Raw genomic sequence first — 14,162 nt, forward strand, 5'->3', positions numbered from 1 at the left:
TTCAACATTACGAACTTCTGAGGTATGTGCTTATTGATATAGCTGCAATACAATTGAACATTTAGGTAATCCAAGAAACTAAATTAAAGTAAATAAAATGGCATAGCATATTGTGCCGATCAAGACTGGACTCAAGAAAAAGTTTACATTTGACTCGTAATTTATCGCATCCATTATATCTTTCTTCGCATGTACAAATTAGCACAAAGCAATTTGAAAAAAAAGTTAATTTTAATGCAAAAGTAGAACGGTTAAATCATTATTAAAATAAGTAAACAAATACTTTTTCTTGCAAAGTGTTGAATAACTGCGCGAATTTCCTTTGTATATATATATATATTTTTAATTGCGACTCAATAAACTTATGTTTAAGAAACTATGAAAAATGATTTATTACTGTCAGAATGAACTGATACCACATATTTAGTGTGAGTTCAGTCACTAGATACACTGTAGCTTTATATTTTTCTATTATTTATAAAATTGGTGCCAACAATTTTTGGGTAAACATTTGGCATTTTACGACATTTTACCACTTTTATTTTTCGACATATCTCAGAATCGTTTGACCTAAGTGAGTCTTCCAATAAGTAATGTTTGAAAGAAGATTTAAATTCCGGCAATTTTCACTCTTGCAATGTTTCTTTATTTATTACCAATTGTAAGCGAGCTACCAATTATGTAAAGTTGACAGTTTTTATCAACTAAATAAAAACAAGCATTAAGTTCTTATTCTGTGTGAATAACACACATATTTCTTTAAAGTTTGACAAGAACCTGTACTCTCAGAGAGGTTACATTTTTTTTTTAGTCATCCCTATACCTCACACTTTTTTACACTATAATTTATTTCTCCTCTCACACATCTGACCAATTACTCGCAATTCCCGCCTGACTATCGGCAGTTGTAGACGACTCAGTCAGACTCCAATATTAGCCACTGTTCAGTATTATACAACTGCATCATATATCAAACTTCACAATACATTCCATCCTGAGGTTTTAAGGAAGCGATATTTAATTGTTATTGTGAATGAAAAAATATGTAAATGATTATGAACAAAATATAAATACATTTTTATATGAATGCTACAAAGAATATCTAACGTAATGAATTATATAATCTTATATAGTAAAAATGATTATATTAATGCTGTATATTAACATTATATTAGAGAGCAAAATCTAACAAGGTAGTTTCAAAATACAACATAAACATTTATAAACAAATCCCATGTCAATTCCCACAGTCGTGAAACATGTAACTAAAAAATTAATAAATTCTTGGTAAGATGTTTGGGAGATCCAGGTACTTTTTCGGATGGAAGCTGTGATCCACAAGTTGTTTTTCTTCTGCTTTTGAAGCCACAAGCTTTATGTATGGGACACTGCGTAGTTTAAAATATCTCTGGGAAACTAAAGCGCAAATATCATTAGGTATAGGAAACATATTCCACATTTCCCTAGAAACGACTCTGATTTCTGTATTCTTTTTTTAAAAAAAAATCGAATATTCCCTTACCACCTGCAGCTTCTGGGATGAACATTAGTGTTACCTTAACATAATGAAAACACTAAATTTAAACGTGAGAGAATGGTGAAAATAAATAATATTGGCTCATTCCAATTAAATAAGCACAAAATAGGTATATTTTAAATTTTAATTAAAAGATAAAATATAACTTTCTTTTAAGAAACCGGTTTTTTTTTTTTCGGAATGACATGGTAGATCATAACAAAAAACACTAAAATCAGGAAATTAATGTTAAAACTCAGAAAGTTCTGTGAAAGTAAACTAACAAGAATTTAAAACAAAAAAAAAATCCACGACTTCACAGAAGCTTCCAAAGAACGCATATAATTCTTCTGTAATCTCGAGGGATTGTCTTCTCCTGCCAGTGCGGCAGTGACGTGGTTCATATGATAAAGCGGCGAGGTGGCGGGCGAGGGGGAGGGGGTATGTTCTTACCTGCGGCCGTCAGCTCGTCGAAGTCCGAGTCGTCGAGCGCTGACGCGAGCAGATCCTCGCTGCTCATTGGCTGCTGCTGCTGCCGCGGACCCAACATGGCGGCCGTCGGTCTCTCCCTCAGGCAGAGGAAGTAGAACGCTGCGACAAAGGAAAGGAAATCATGCACTCACTAAAATTGTGTAAGCAGATACGAATCAAAGGCATGCATTCATTAACCACTGGGTCAGAAGAATAGGAAGAACACTTAAAAATTAGCAGTGGGTCAGCAATAAGGTGGGTCGAAAACAATAACCTTTTTTTTTTTGACTCGGTACACAGAAAAACTTTTTATCTGTACTTTTACAAAAAAAATTCCCTTGGAAATCAGTTGCCAAGAATTAGTTTGTAATCACTACAAGAAATATATTGTAACTGTGTACAGTGCATGGCTATGGTTATTTTTACATATATGAAATACGTTTTTCGAGATAATACTGAGTATTACTTACGAAAATTTTGAGCTTAAGTTAATATTATAATTGCTATTTTATTCAAGCATAATTTTTTATACTATGGTAAAGATAATAGAATATTCAAAAATTGGAATTTATTTTGTTTTATTATGCTTATTAATGCACGCAGTTAATACTGGAAAGATAATCAGTGAACGGTTCACAGATAACTTAAACTATCAGAGGTAGGACAACACAAAGCATAAATGCCTGGGTAAGAATCTCAACCCAGTGATACTGCGAAAACTATTTTGTAGTGATACAGCTGTTAACATGTAAATTTATAAATGTACAAATTTACAGATACCTGTCATTTTACATTAATATTTCTATACAATTGAAAAACTGTGTTCAGTGTGGAAAAGTTGTTTCCTATTGTTATAAGAAAAACTATGCCAATTACTTAAATTTAGTTTTCATTTTACCTCACTGTTACACATTGCTCTAAATGCTTTGAAAACTGATGAGATGGAAAATTTTTCGTAATTGTATGTATAATGTTTTAAAAATATGTTTTATTATTATATATGACGGACTTGACAATTATTTGTAGAGTTAAAACTTTTTTTGGTAGAAAAATCATTCTATGTTGGTTTTGAAAACTTTGCCTTTTTTTGGAAATCATTGCGGGATAATAGAAATAGCAAAATTTTTTAATGATGTGTTAAATAGTTTTTTATTTTAAGTAATATTAAAAATTCTTGCGAGATATTTTCATTTTGCTTATTTAGACGAAACTTTAGTACATACTATGCGCGACATTAATATGTCATCCGATTTTTTTTTAATTTTTAACGAATTTTTTTATTCTTAATTTAAGAGAAAAGGTAAACGCACTATACAATGTAATTTTTTGTCCTTTTACAAGTATAGTGCATGGAAACTCAGTTGCCAACGATATCACTTGAAAAATGGCAAGTCAGAGGTTGTTACCAGTTGCAATTTTGCTAAGCTCTGGCTTGAAGTTTTACAAGTGGTATAGTAAGCAACTTGGTTCCGAAATTATTTTACTTGTAAAAATGCCACCATTTTACAGTGGAACGGTTTGAAAATTTTTTTCCACCCTCCCTAGTTAGCAGTTGTGTCCATTTAAAACAGACAACCACTGCACCTTATGCCCTTAATTTATCATATCGGCACGCATATTCATACACAGTTCACACAAGTTTGAAACCCAAAAAAATCGGCATGCATAAGGTTACGCATGTGTAACTTCAGTCATGGAATTATCCTATTATTACCGTACAAGGGCATTGATTGTACCTATTTAATAACATGTGGGAGTTTACGCTGCACTAAAATTCACAGTAGAACCTGAAAAGTCATATCCTCCAACGCATTATACAAATTAAATTATTACAAGCTCAATAAATAATAAAACTTACAGGTCGTGTTCGTCAAATGATTCTTAAGGTGTGGGCAGGTAATAATATTAACAACTTAAGTATATACATATTCCATTTCAAAGCTACGATTTGTGCTACATAAAATTAAATATTAGACTAATTTCCAAAGTAAATTTTTCAGTTATTATGTTATTTAAATCTTCTGCTCACGAAATAATTTTGGATAATACTTTGTAAGAGTTTTTTTTATGACAAAAAATTTTTCTTAAAGAATAAAAAATTATGCAGCGAAGATATGACAGTTTTGTTATAATCAACGCCCATTTTTGTGAGTCAATCAAAAATCACTTTTTGGGTATCACAAACTATTTTCCGTAGTGATTTTCAACGAAAAATGTTCTAACATTGACATTTTTAAATAAAATATAATATTAGTCATCACCTTTCAGCTTTAAGATGTCATGCCTACAAAATTTTAAACATTGTTAAATTCTTGCTGCTACGAAATCAATTTCATACAGCTTAGAATACTAAACAACAAACCAAGTAGGTATTTATACAAAAATTTTAATTTTAATTTTTTAAAATTACTGTAATAATTCTGGTGTAAAAAATGGAATAATGCCTAGACAAATTTTGAAAGTTTTATGAAAATTTTTGAATATGTTTCATAGTATAGCTTCGTTTAAAGTTCCATATATTCTTCCGGATGTGACGAAATTTTGAACACAACCCGCAAGAAAAACACATTTCAAGCGGTTGGCAAAACAAAAAGTTTATTTTTTTTTAATTTTCTTATTTTTTCAATCGGACGTAGGGCACGGAATATTACAGAACCAGCCTTCACGTAAAACCAATAAAAATGCACTCTCTGCCCCAGTGTTCACGAACCTTATTATTTTTTTTATTCCTGAGGGCTGTATTAATAATAAAATACTCCGGATTCCAGAGAAATCTAAATTTTGGAACCAGCTCGCAACGTTAAATGTCATGCTTTTTTTTTCCTCGAGGGTTGAAGGTAAGCACTGTTTGTTTACGAGTCGGCAAGCAACGCAAACGCAAGCGCGTTTTTATTTGGTTTCCAACCCCTTTCGCCACAGAGCATTGTCTAAACACCTGTGTTTAAATATTGGATTTCTCTGTAAAATTATTGAAAAGCTACGGAAAAATCAGTCAGCTTTAGTCATAGAAATAAATTGTTTGTTTCCGCTGGTTAGAATGGAAAAACTTTAAACCTCTTTTAATCAAATTTGACTCATTTGAAGCAATTTCGACTATTAAGAAATTTATATTGCATATCTTAGAAAACAGGACTGACGTTAATTGACGTCGAAATATTTAATGAAAAAGCATATAAACTGGACTCACCAACAAAATAATCAACAAAACTATTAGATAAATTAACAAACGAGAGAAAAAAAGGTGGTAAGTATAATATTCCGACAACAATCAAACAGCTGTGAACAATACAGAGACGAAAGCCGCACACAGAAGCGAAAATCTTGATGTGACTGCAAGCGACGACAAAATAGCGAAGGCAATGCATGTGGAAACAGTAGGCTCCATGTACGACAAGACACTTAAGATGTGTTTGATCAGTCTTCAGATGTGCCCGATGACGACAACAGCAGTCTTAAAGTAATTATGTAATACACTTTCCAAACGGAAAAAAAATCGAACCTTTATCTTGAAACTCTATCCAAACCAGTATGTAACAAAGTCACTAACGAAAGAAATACCGCTACGGAAACGTTCAATAGTCGTTGTACTTGGTGTGTGCTAACTCCTTTCTCCGCTGCCCTTCTGTTTCATGTGATATTGATGTGTTTTAGTTATTGTATACCAGACCGCAGACTGTTTAGTAAATATTTAATCAATTTAATCAAATCTGTACTGCCTCATATCAAACCACTGATGAAAATCTATCGAATAATTTATTACATTAATAAGTGATTTTTATGATATTTTTTTTAATTTTTTCCCGAATTTTTGTTAAAAATTTTTACAGATTTTTAATATGGCAGCCAAGATGTTTGACAAAATGGGGGATCCAAGATGGCGGATCCGAAAGGGCCGACGGGATAAAAGGTCAAGGTCAAAGGTCATAATAAAGGTTATACAATATGGCCGCATTTACGTCACAATCTAAAACAGCTACCGTGATATCACAATCCAAGATGGCGGTCGCGGTCATTGACCTGAAACCTTAACCCCACCCTGACCCTGCCTCAGACTCCCATATTCCTTACTACTAACCAATATGGCAATTTTTTTTTTCGGTTCTAATCCCTCCCCTTTATTCATAAACCAACCGAAGAACGAGTTGGGCGAACTTAAGTTTCTCCAAATTCGATCGTCTCGATATGCGCTACTCCCGCACGCATTTTATAATATTCTCTTACCTCTCCTCTGGAGATTCCCTCGAATGAAACTCACCATTTTTTTTTAAAGACGTCCTCTTTTCCCATCACGGGTAGGGCAAGGGGAGGTGGGGAGATTCTAAACCTTTAAGATCAGTCACATCTTCGCCGACGAATCTGATCACCCGGGAAGAAAAATTTTCCACTTCTCTCCTTTTTTTGCGTTTCGCTACCGAGTTCAAAGAACGCACCCAAGATCTAACTTCTCTCGCCGAGTCTTTTGGCAGACTGGGTTTGTTTGCCACGCGTTGGGGCGCATGATCACTTCACTTGTGGATTTATTGAAATGTATTGTTATTCGTTCTAGTTTTAGACTAAATAATCTGTTCGGTTTTTTTTTCAGGGTACCGCATAGAGAAAAGCACCCCGAGGCTTTCTAAGTTCCCGTTTCAAACAAGAACAAACTTGTTAATGGCTAGCAGTAACCCAGAATAAAAAACAAACACAGTATTTCATTCCGGTGACTTCAGCTGTCATTAACTAGGGAACAAGAGTTAAACGACATTTTTGGAATATATTTTAATTTTTAAAAAGGATTATTTCAGTGACTTTAATTTTATTATTTATGATTTTCTGTTCATTCGTAAACGTAGTGTATTATTCAACAAATATGATTTTGACCCATGATACATATTTTACAGTAGACTGATTTCTAATACTCATTCTTGGATTGAATTACTGCAATAAATGAATTTAAATAAAAAAATTGGGTATCCAAAAAAAACATTAAAATGATTTGAATTCCTAGCCATTTGGTCGATATTTATTAAAGAAATTACGTTTTTGTGAGTTGAGCTGAGTTTGGTTAGAGTGCTGATCAATTTCGTGTGTTTAGTTCCATTTCTGTGTTTGTGATGTAGGGATATAGGCGTTTTTTTCGGTGTTATTGTGGTTTTATTGCAATTCACCATTAAATCTTGTCCCTACAAAATTGTCTTAAAGATAATTGTTTCTCTTCAGTTGTCTTGATGCTCTGGTTGGGCTCTTAAAAGCTGCGAATAATCCTCGGCTGGTTCATAAACACCGCTTTGATGACATCCTGTGTTAGTGGTTTTGACTACTAGACATGAACGAAATTTATGTCGGATTTCGGAGGCGTTTCGTCGATTATCCGCAAATGGAGATAATTACGTGCAAATAAGTAGAAAATACTGGGCCAAAACCGCACTACCAGACAGAATATTTAGAAAAAATAATAATAATGATTCACATACTTGAAAAACGTTTAGAGCAAACGTTTATCACAAATTGACATACTGCAAACATAATTATATTATATTAATAGGCGAATGTATAGGAGTTGAATTTTATTTTATTTAGGAACGAATATACTCATTTATGAACAATTTTTTAACAATCGATAAAAAAAAATTTCGGATCAAGTCGATATTAATTAACTAAAATGGTTATATCTAAACATTATCTTCCTTATTTTTTTGTGAAACTCTTATTTGCCAGTTTTTTTTTTAAAGCTAATGCTATTTTTCACACCTTTCATCACACGCCTTACCCACTCAGTCCTCCCCCGTTTTAATTACGGCGCGCGCGAAACACGCAAATGAAAAATCACTCGCTCTAGCGGTCGCGAAGGGCGGCAAAGCCAAGGCCGGGTTTTAATTTCGCCTCGCAGGAAGATCTCGGGAAGCCTTCTTTTCACAGACGAGAGAGCCAAATGCCCGATCGTTAGAGACCGGAAAAATTCGCGAATTCATTTCGCGATAGACTGAAATTCAAATAGTTATACTTCAGTGCTGCCTCTGCTATTGGCTCACAACTCACCTGGGTGACTCTGGGCCAATGAGAAACGCCCGACCAAAGCTTTATCGAATCACAGGCTTCTACGTTGGGACGTCTCACAAGACAGCAGCCAATGAGTGGGTGACATTTGACCAAGTGTAGGTAGAACTATGGAGTTCATCCTGCAGGTCATTGAACCCGCGAATTTTTCCGGTCCCTACCGATCGTGCATCTTCGGTTTTTTTTTGTTCATTGTAACTCATGATAACTAATGGTCAATTAGGTTAGGTTAGTTACATTATAAATACTTTAAAACATTGTGGACGGTTGATTTGGTTAGGATAGCTACATTAAAGATACTGTGAAATCATGTAAACGGTTTCCTAGCCCTGGATAGCTACACATTAAAAAGTTATCTGCTAAGCAACCATAAAATGATTTTACAGTATTTTTAATGTAGCTATACTTACCTAATATAACCAACCATCCACAATGTTTTAAAGTAGCCTATTTATAATGTAGCTAACCTATCCTAATCGACCGCAAAATTTAATTTCCACACCGGTTTATACAATGAGTAGAGACCTGCAAAATTCGCGGTTTCGATGGCCTTCAGGATAGATTTCACATACCCCGTACACTCGGGCAAATAACGCAAGTTCATTGGCTGCCGACTTGTAAGTCGTCTCAGCTGGTTTGTCTGTGATTCGATCCTTCTTTGGTTGAAGGTTTATAACTGGTTGAGGTTCGTCCAGATGAACAGTAAGCCAATAGCAAAATTATCTAAGAGGTATATGTGTTTGAATTCTAGCCTATCACCGAATGAATCCACGAATTTTGCAGGTCTCTAACAATGAGATAGAACGGAGAAAAAAAAGCGAGCATGAACTCCGAGGAACTTCGGGTGTGGCTCTCTCGTCTGTGAAAAGAAGGCTTCCCGAAGATCGCTGGTGCTCTTCGGCGAGTTGCTTCCGACGGCCGCGCGGCGGGGTTTGACCGACGCGCGGGGTCTTCGGGCCGGGACGCCTGCTCGCCGCCGGAGGGTCAAGTGGACCCCGGACCACGTGGCGTGTTCGAGGGGCCCGCCTTTAGTCAGTGGTCTATCTCGGTTAGTAGAGACCGGAAAAAAATTCGCGGATTCATTTCACGACATGACAGAATCCAAACAACTGTACCTTTATGTCGCTTCTCTGATCGGCTCACAGTTTATCTGAAGGACTTTGAGCCAATGGAAAAACCTTCAGCCAAAAAAGTATCGAATCGCAAGCGTCCCAGTTGACAGGTGTCACGAGTCAGTAGCCAATGAGCAGGTGGCATTTGCCCGAGTGCGTAGGGGATTGTGGAGTCTAACCTAGAGGTCTTCCAAAGCGCGAATTTTTCCAGTCTCTATCGGTTAGTGCGACGCTTGCTGCTGCTTCTAACGCAGTCTCGACTATAAACAGAAAAAAATAAGTTTTCTATACTTCCACAAAAAAATCCTTCGGTAACGAGTTGCCAAGAACAAGTTTTAAACACCACAAGAAAAAAAAAATATTTTAACTTTCTACGTCACATTACTATGGTTAATTCCGCACATATGAAATACGTTTTTTTTCGAAACAATACCGAGTGGTTCTTACATTCCGGTTTACTTCAACAAACAGCCTGAATTAAGTCCTATGCCACGTCAATCCAAGAAGTTTAGCTCGGAAGTTTTATTTCAAAAGGTATCCAAATATTCTAAATTGCAAGATGGAGAGGCCTAATCCCTCTTATCGTGCCATTCTCAAGACACTCGTGGTTTGTTAAAGGTATTCGATTATCAGATAAGAAGGAAGTTTTCGGGATCACTGGTTTGAGCGTGGGATGTACAAAATAGCTGGGTGGAGTCTCGTGCGAATATTTCCAGTAGTTTTCTGAAATATAAACTAATTTCTAACGGTGGCCGTATCAGTTTTTGACGTGTACGTTTAGAAAAATACGTTATACTCAGGTATGTATTTATTTTTAATTAGTTATGTTCCAGTTAACTGATAATAATGCGCAAATTTGGGCGTTTTTCTCAGAATGATTTTTAAAAATAATTTATTATATTTTACTGTAATACAAATATTGTTCTGATAAAAATATTTTTTTTTGTGTCAGAAAATTTTGTCATTTCATGTTTAATTGTATAAATATTGTAAAAAAAAAAACATAATTAGTTTCTCACTAGAGGTGGGAATTTACAAAACTTACCTCATTGTTTCGAAATGTCAACATTTCTTCACTCCATCAAATTATTTATTTTTCGTTCTCACCAATCAAAACATAAATTAAGAAATTATTCTTTAGTTTAGCTAACGCACGTTGTCAAGAATATAAATTAATAAAAAAAACACTTTTCTGTTGGACGAACAAAAATGTGGTAGAATAGAGTAGGTACTTGCTATATTGATAAACCATTAGTTTTAATAATTCCACAGGAATGATCTGTAGAATATGTAAACAGTTTTATTTGTAGTTTCACACGAAAATATTTTGGCAACTTGGTTCGAATGAATTTCTTTGTAAAATTACTAATGTTTTTAAATAATATTTTCTTACATAAGTCTATAAAAATAAGGGTGAGATAGCATACCCTAGACGCCATCTTGTTTTAGGCCATAATAATTTGCTATTGTTTAGTTTTAAATTTTTGCTTCGTTAAACAATTACGGTACCCTGTGAAGTCATTGTCGTTTATGTAGTATGAAAATATATTTGGGAATGACTACAAGTGTAGTCATTATCATCATCAACTATTTCCAGTCTGTGGCCGGATGAGCAAAGTGAAATGCCTCCATCTTTCTCTGTAGCTCCACCATTCCTTATCCTTCACGTTATTCCAGTCTTCTTCTCTCTCTTGCACTCCTTTACCTATCTGCTCTTCCCACCTCCTCCTTGGTCCGCCAAAAACTGTAGCAATGCCATCAATATACCCTGTGTTATGGTCTTGAAATATCTCTTAATATGTGGTTTCTGCCCAAACGTCAGAAAATATTCAATATCAAACGTAAAAAAAAATGGCGTAGAATCTTTTCGCAAACAAAATTGCGTCTTAACAATTTCTATCTCACCTCTCAAGGGGGAAGGGGGGGGGGGGCTGAATTGTATCCCCTTGGAAAGGGTACCTTTCATACTTTTGGTGGCGGTAGTGCAGCTGGGTAGGAACTGGAAAGGTACCCTATCCGATTTCTTAAAATGTTTCGGTTTTAATGCAAATATGCACTGGAAAGGTATCCCCTCGGAAATGGTACCTTTCAGGATTTTCTGCACAATGACACAGCAGAAAATAAACTGGAAAGGTACCCTTTCCGATTTCTTAAAATGCATATTATTTTCTGCCTTAAAATCCTGAAAGTTATCCCCTTGGAAACATATCCTAAAATGGTTGTGCTCACTCATAAAATCCTGAAAGATTTCCCCCCTGGAAACATATCCCAAAATGGCTGCCAGACAAGTGATATACCGATACAGGCCAGGTGAAAGAATGGAATGAAGTAAACACATCAGTAAAAAGACCTTATCTACAATTTTACATTTGATAAATGTTAATTTATTAGCTCCCTATAATGTTTAATAGAGGTTATGTTAGGTTAGGTAAGGTTAGGTAAGGTTAGGTATTCTGTGGACACTCCTTACCAGTGCCACCTAGTATGAAACTGAGGAACCAGGTGCTTGTATCGATACATTAGTTGACTGGCAGCCATTTGAGAGGGGATTACTTTCAGGATTTTGAAGCAGAAAATAATATGCATTTTAAGAAATCGGAAAGGGTACCTTTCCAGTTTATTTTCTGCTGTGTCATTGTACAGGAAATCCTGAAAGGTACCCTTTCCGAGGGGATACCTTTCCAGTGCATATCTGCATTAAAACCGAAACATTTTAAGAAACCGGAAAGGGTACCTTTCCAGTTTCTACCCAGCTACACTACCGCCACCATAAGTCTGAAAGGTACCCTTTCCAAGGGGATACAATTCTGTCGCCCCCTCTCAAGATATTCTCATTACTACATGACACGTATAAAACTATTGTAACGCGAAAAGTGGTCTCTCACACGCCATGCTGATTTTTTTTTCTTTTAGTAATTACTAATTGTTAAGGGCTATTTATATAAATTTAACACTATAATTTTTTTTCTGTCACAAATATTTTAATCAACATTTATTATGTTTGATGTAATTGCTGTAAAAATTTCGTGCAAGTGACTTCAGTGGGATTACTACCTTTATATGCCACTTAGTAAATTTCTGTTAAAAATGTTTGTGACGGAACAGCAAAAGCAAAATGAGAAATAGTGTTCAATGTCCTCTAACTGTTAGTAATGGCGAGAAAATGAAAAGAGAAAAAAAATCAACATGGCGTGCGAGGCTTCCCGCCTCAAGTCGCAATGGTGGAGGGAGTGGAGGAAGGAAATGCTACTCTACACGCGGCCCACCTCCGCGATCTCTTGACGCCTAGCACCGTCTTTCTCCGTTCGCTTCCCCCCCCCCTTCTCTCCCCCCAGGTTTACGCGAATTTGCATCGGAACGAACTGCTCTAGCGCGTTTACAAATGAGAACCATTTCCCACTTCCCCCCCTCCCCCACAGGCGGCCCAGCCCTCTACGAAGACCTCTAACTCACGCCGTCGCTTCTATTTAATCCGTATAATTTATAAAATAAACCAACGCGTGAGGGAGAACCCTAAGAGGGGTTTTTTTTTTTGGAAAAGGGGAAGGAATGAGGGGAGAAGGACTAAAAAAAAAAAATTAAATGGATGGCCTACAGGGACTATCGCGCACCGCGGCCTCTCTCCGCCTTGCGTTTCGTTGGCCCCTTCGTCCTCTTTTTTTTCCTCGCTTCATCTTCGTCCGCCATACCGCGGAACTCTCCTCTTTTTTTATTACTTTTCGGCCCTTCTTTACACCACTCAAATTCGCCTCCGAAATCCCTCCTTCCGCAAAAAAAAAAAAAAAAAAAAAAAAAACTCCGTTACGAGCTCGCTTGCAGAAGTCCGAACTTTCAGGAGCGCGCGTGCTGAGATATGTTCTCACCAGTGTTCTGAATTTGTAAAACGCATGAGCCTCTTTTTTTCCCTCGTACGTCCGGCTCGGGAGTGCTTTCCGATATATATATATGTTAAAAATATCGGATACTTTTCAAAATTGAAATTTTCATAATGAAAGAAATGGTATTAAGAATCACAATTTACACCGTTATTATCTTTGTTAAACATATGTAGTTTACACTGACATGTATTTTGAGTACGCAGATAGTTCACGGAAATATTAAAATAATAAAAAGCAAAACAATAACATTTATCAGTTCTGGAGAAAAAAGTAGCCTGATATCGGATACTAGGTGTTTCTAATATCGGACAGTAGGTGTTTTTAAAATTAAATTATGAAATAATGAATAATTCTTCCCGGCAGTTGAACAAGAACAATACATAACTGTTAGACTTAAAGAAAAATAACTAAAAATATATCAAGCATTGATTGCAAGGAACCTGAGTTCTGTGGAACATATTAACGTCTAACTGTCTAAACAAACAAATTAACTCAATCACGAACCACAGTTTCACCAAAAAAAAATTTCCAGCTGTGTTTACCAATTACAACAAATGTTTCACGTACCCGTCCTATACAGCGAATGCACCGAATCCAGTCGCTTCCAGAATGATCTTCGCGATATGGCCCACCACAGTAGAGGCACTCTTCATCTGCACTGTTGCTGTCAACCGTTGAAACAAGAGGTGGTTCGTCCTCCAAATCTGAATCTTCCGAATCTGTGAAATTTGCCTTTAAAGTTCCTTTCTTTTCACATGCCTTAGACAAGGCTGTCTTCCTAGAAATGAACGTTGTTGCTCCTTTCAAGATTTTTTCTTTTTTTACGATTTCTTTCTTGGAACTCATTGGAAGATTCTGCTTATGTTTCCTTAACTTTGCATTTTGTAAAGAGACTGTCAGCTGTGCCTTGTATGGAGATGAAGTGATGACGGTTGTTGGTCCAGACCTTCGACTCTATTTAGAAGGCCTTGGTAGGCTAGGACATGGGCGTAAATGGAACGGGCTGATTGTAACTGCAACATTTCCCTTCTTCTGAGCCTCATAAGTTTTTGGAATGTCAGTGATTTCATCCATGGATGTATCATGGCTTGTTCCTTCTTTTTCCTTTGTCCTGTCTTCAGATCCTTCATCAAATTGGAAAGAGGAATT

Source organism: Bacillus rossius, chromosome 1 (genome assembly GCF_032445375.1).
Source record: "Bacillus rossius redtenbacheri isolate Brsri chromosome 1, Brsri_v3, whole genome shotgun sequence".
Lineage (NCBI taxonomy): Eukaryota > Metazoa > Arthropoda > Insecta > Phasmatodea > Bacillidae > Bacillus > Bacillus rossius.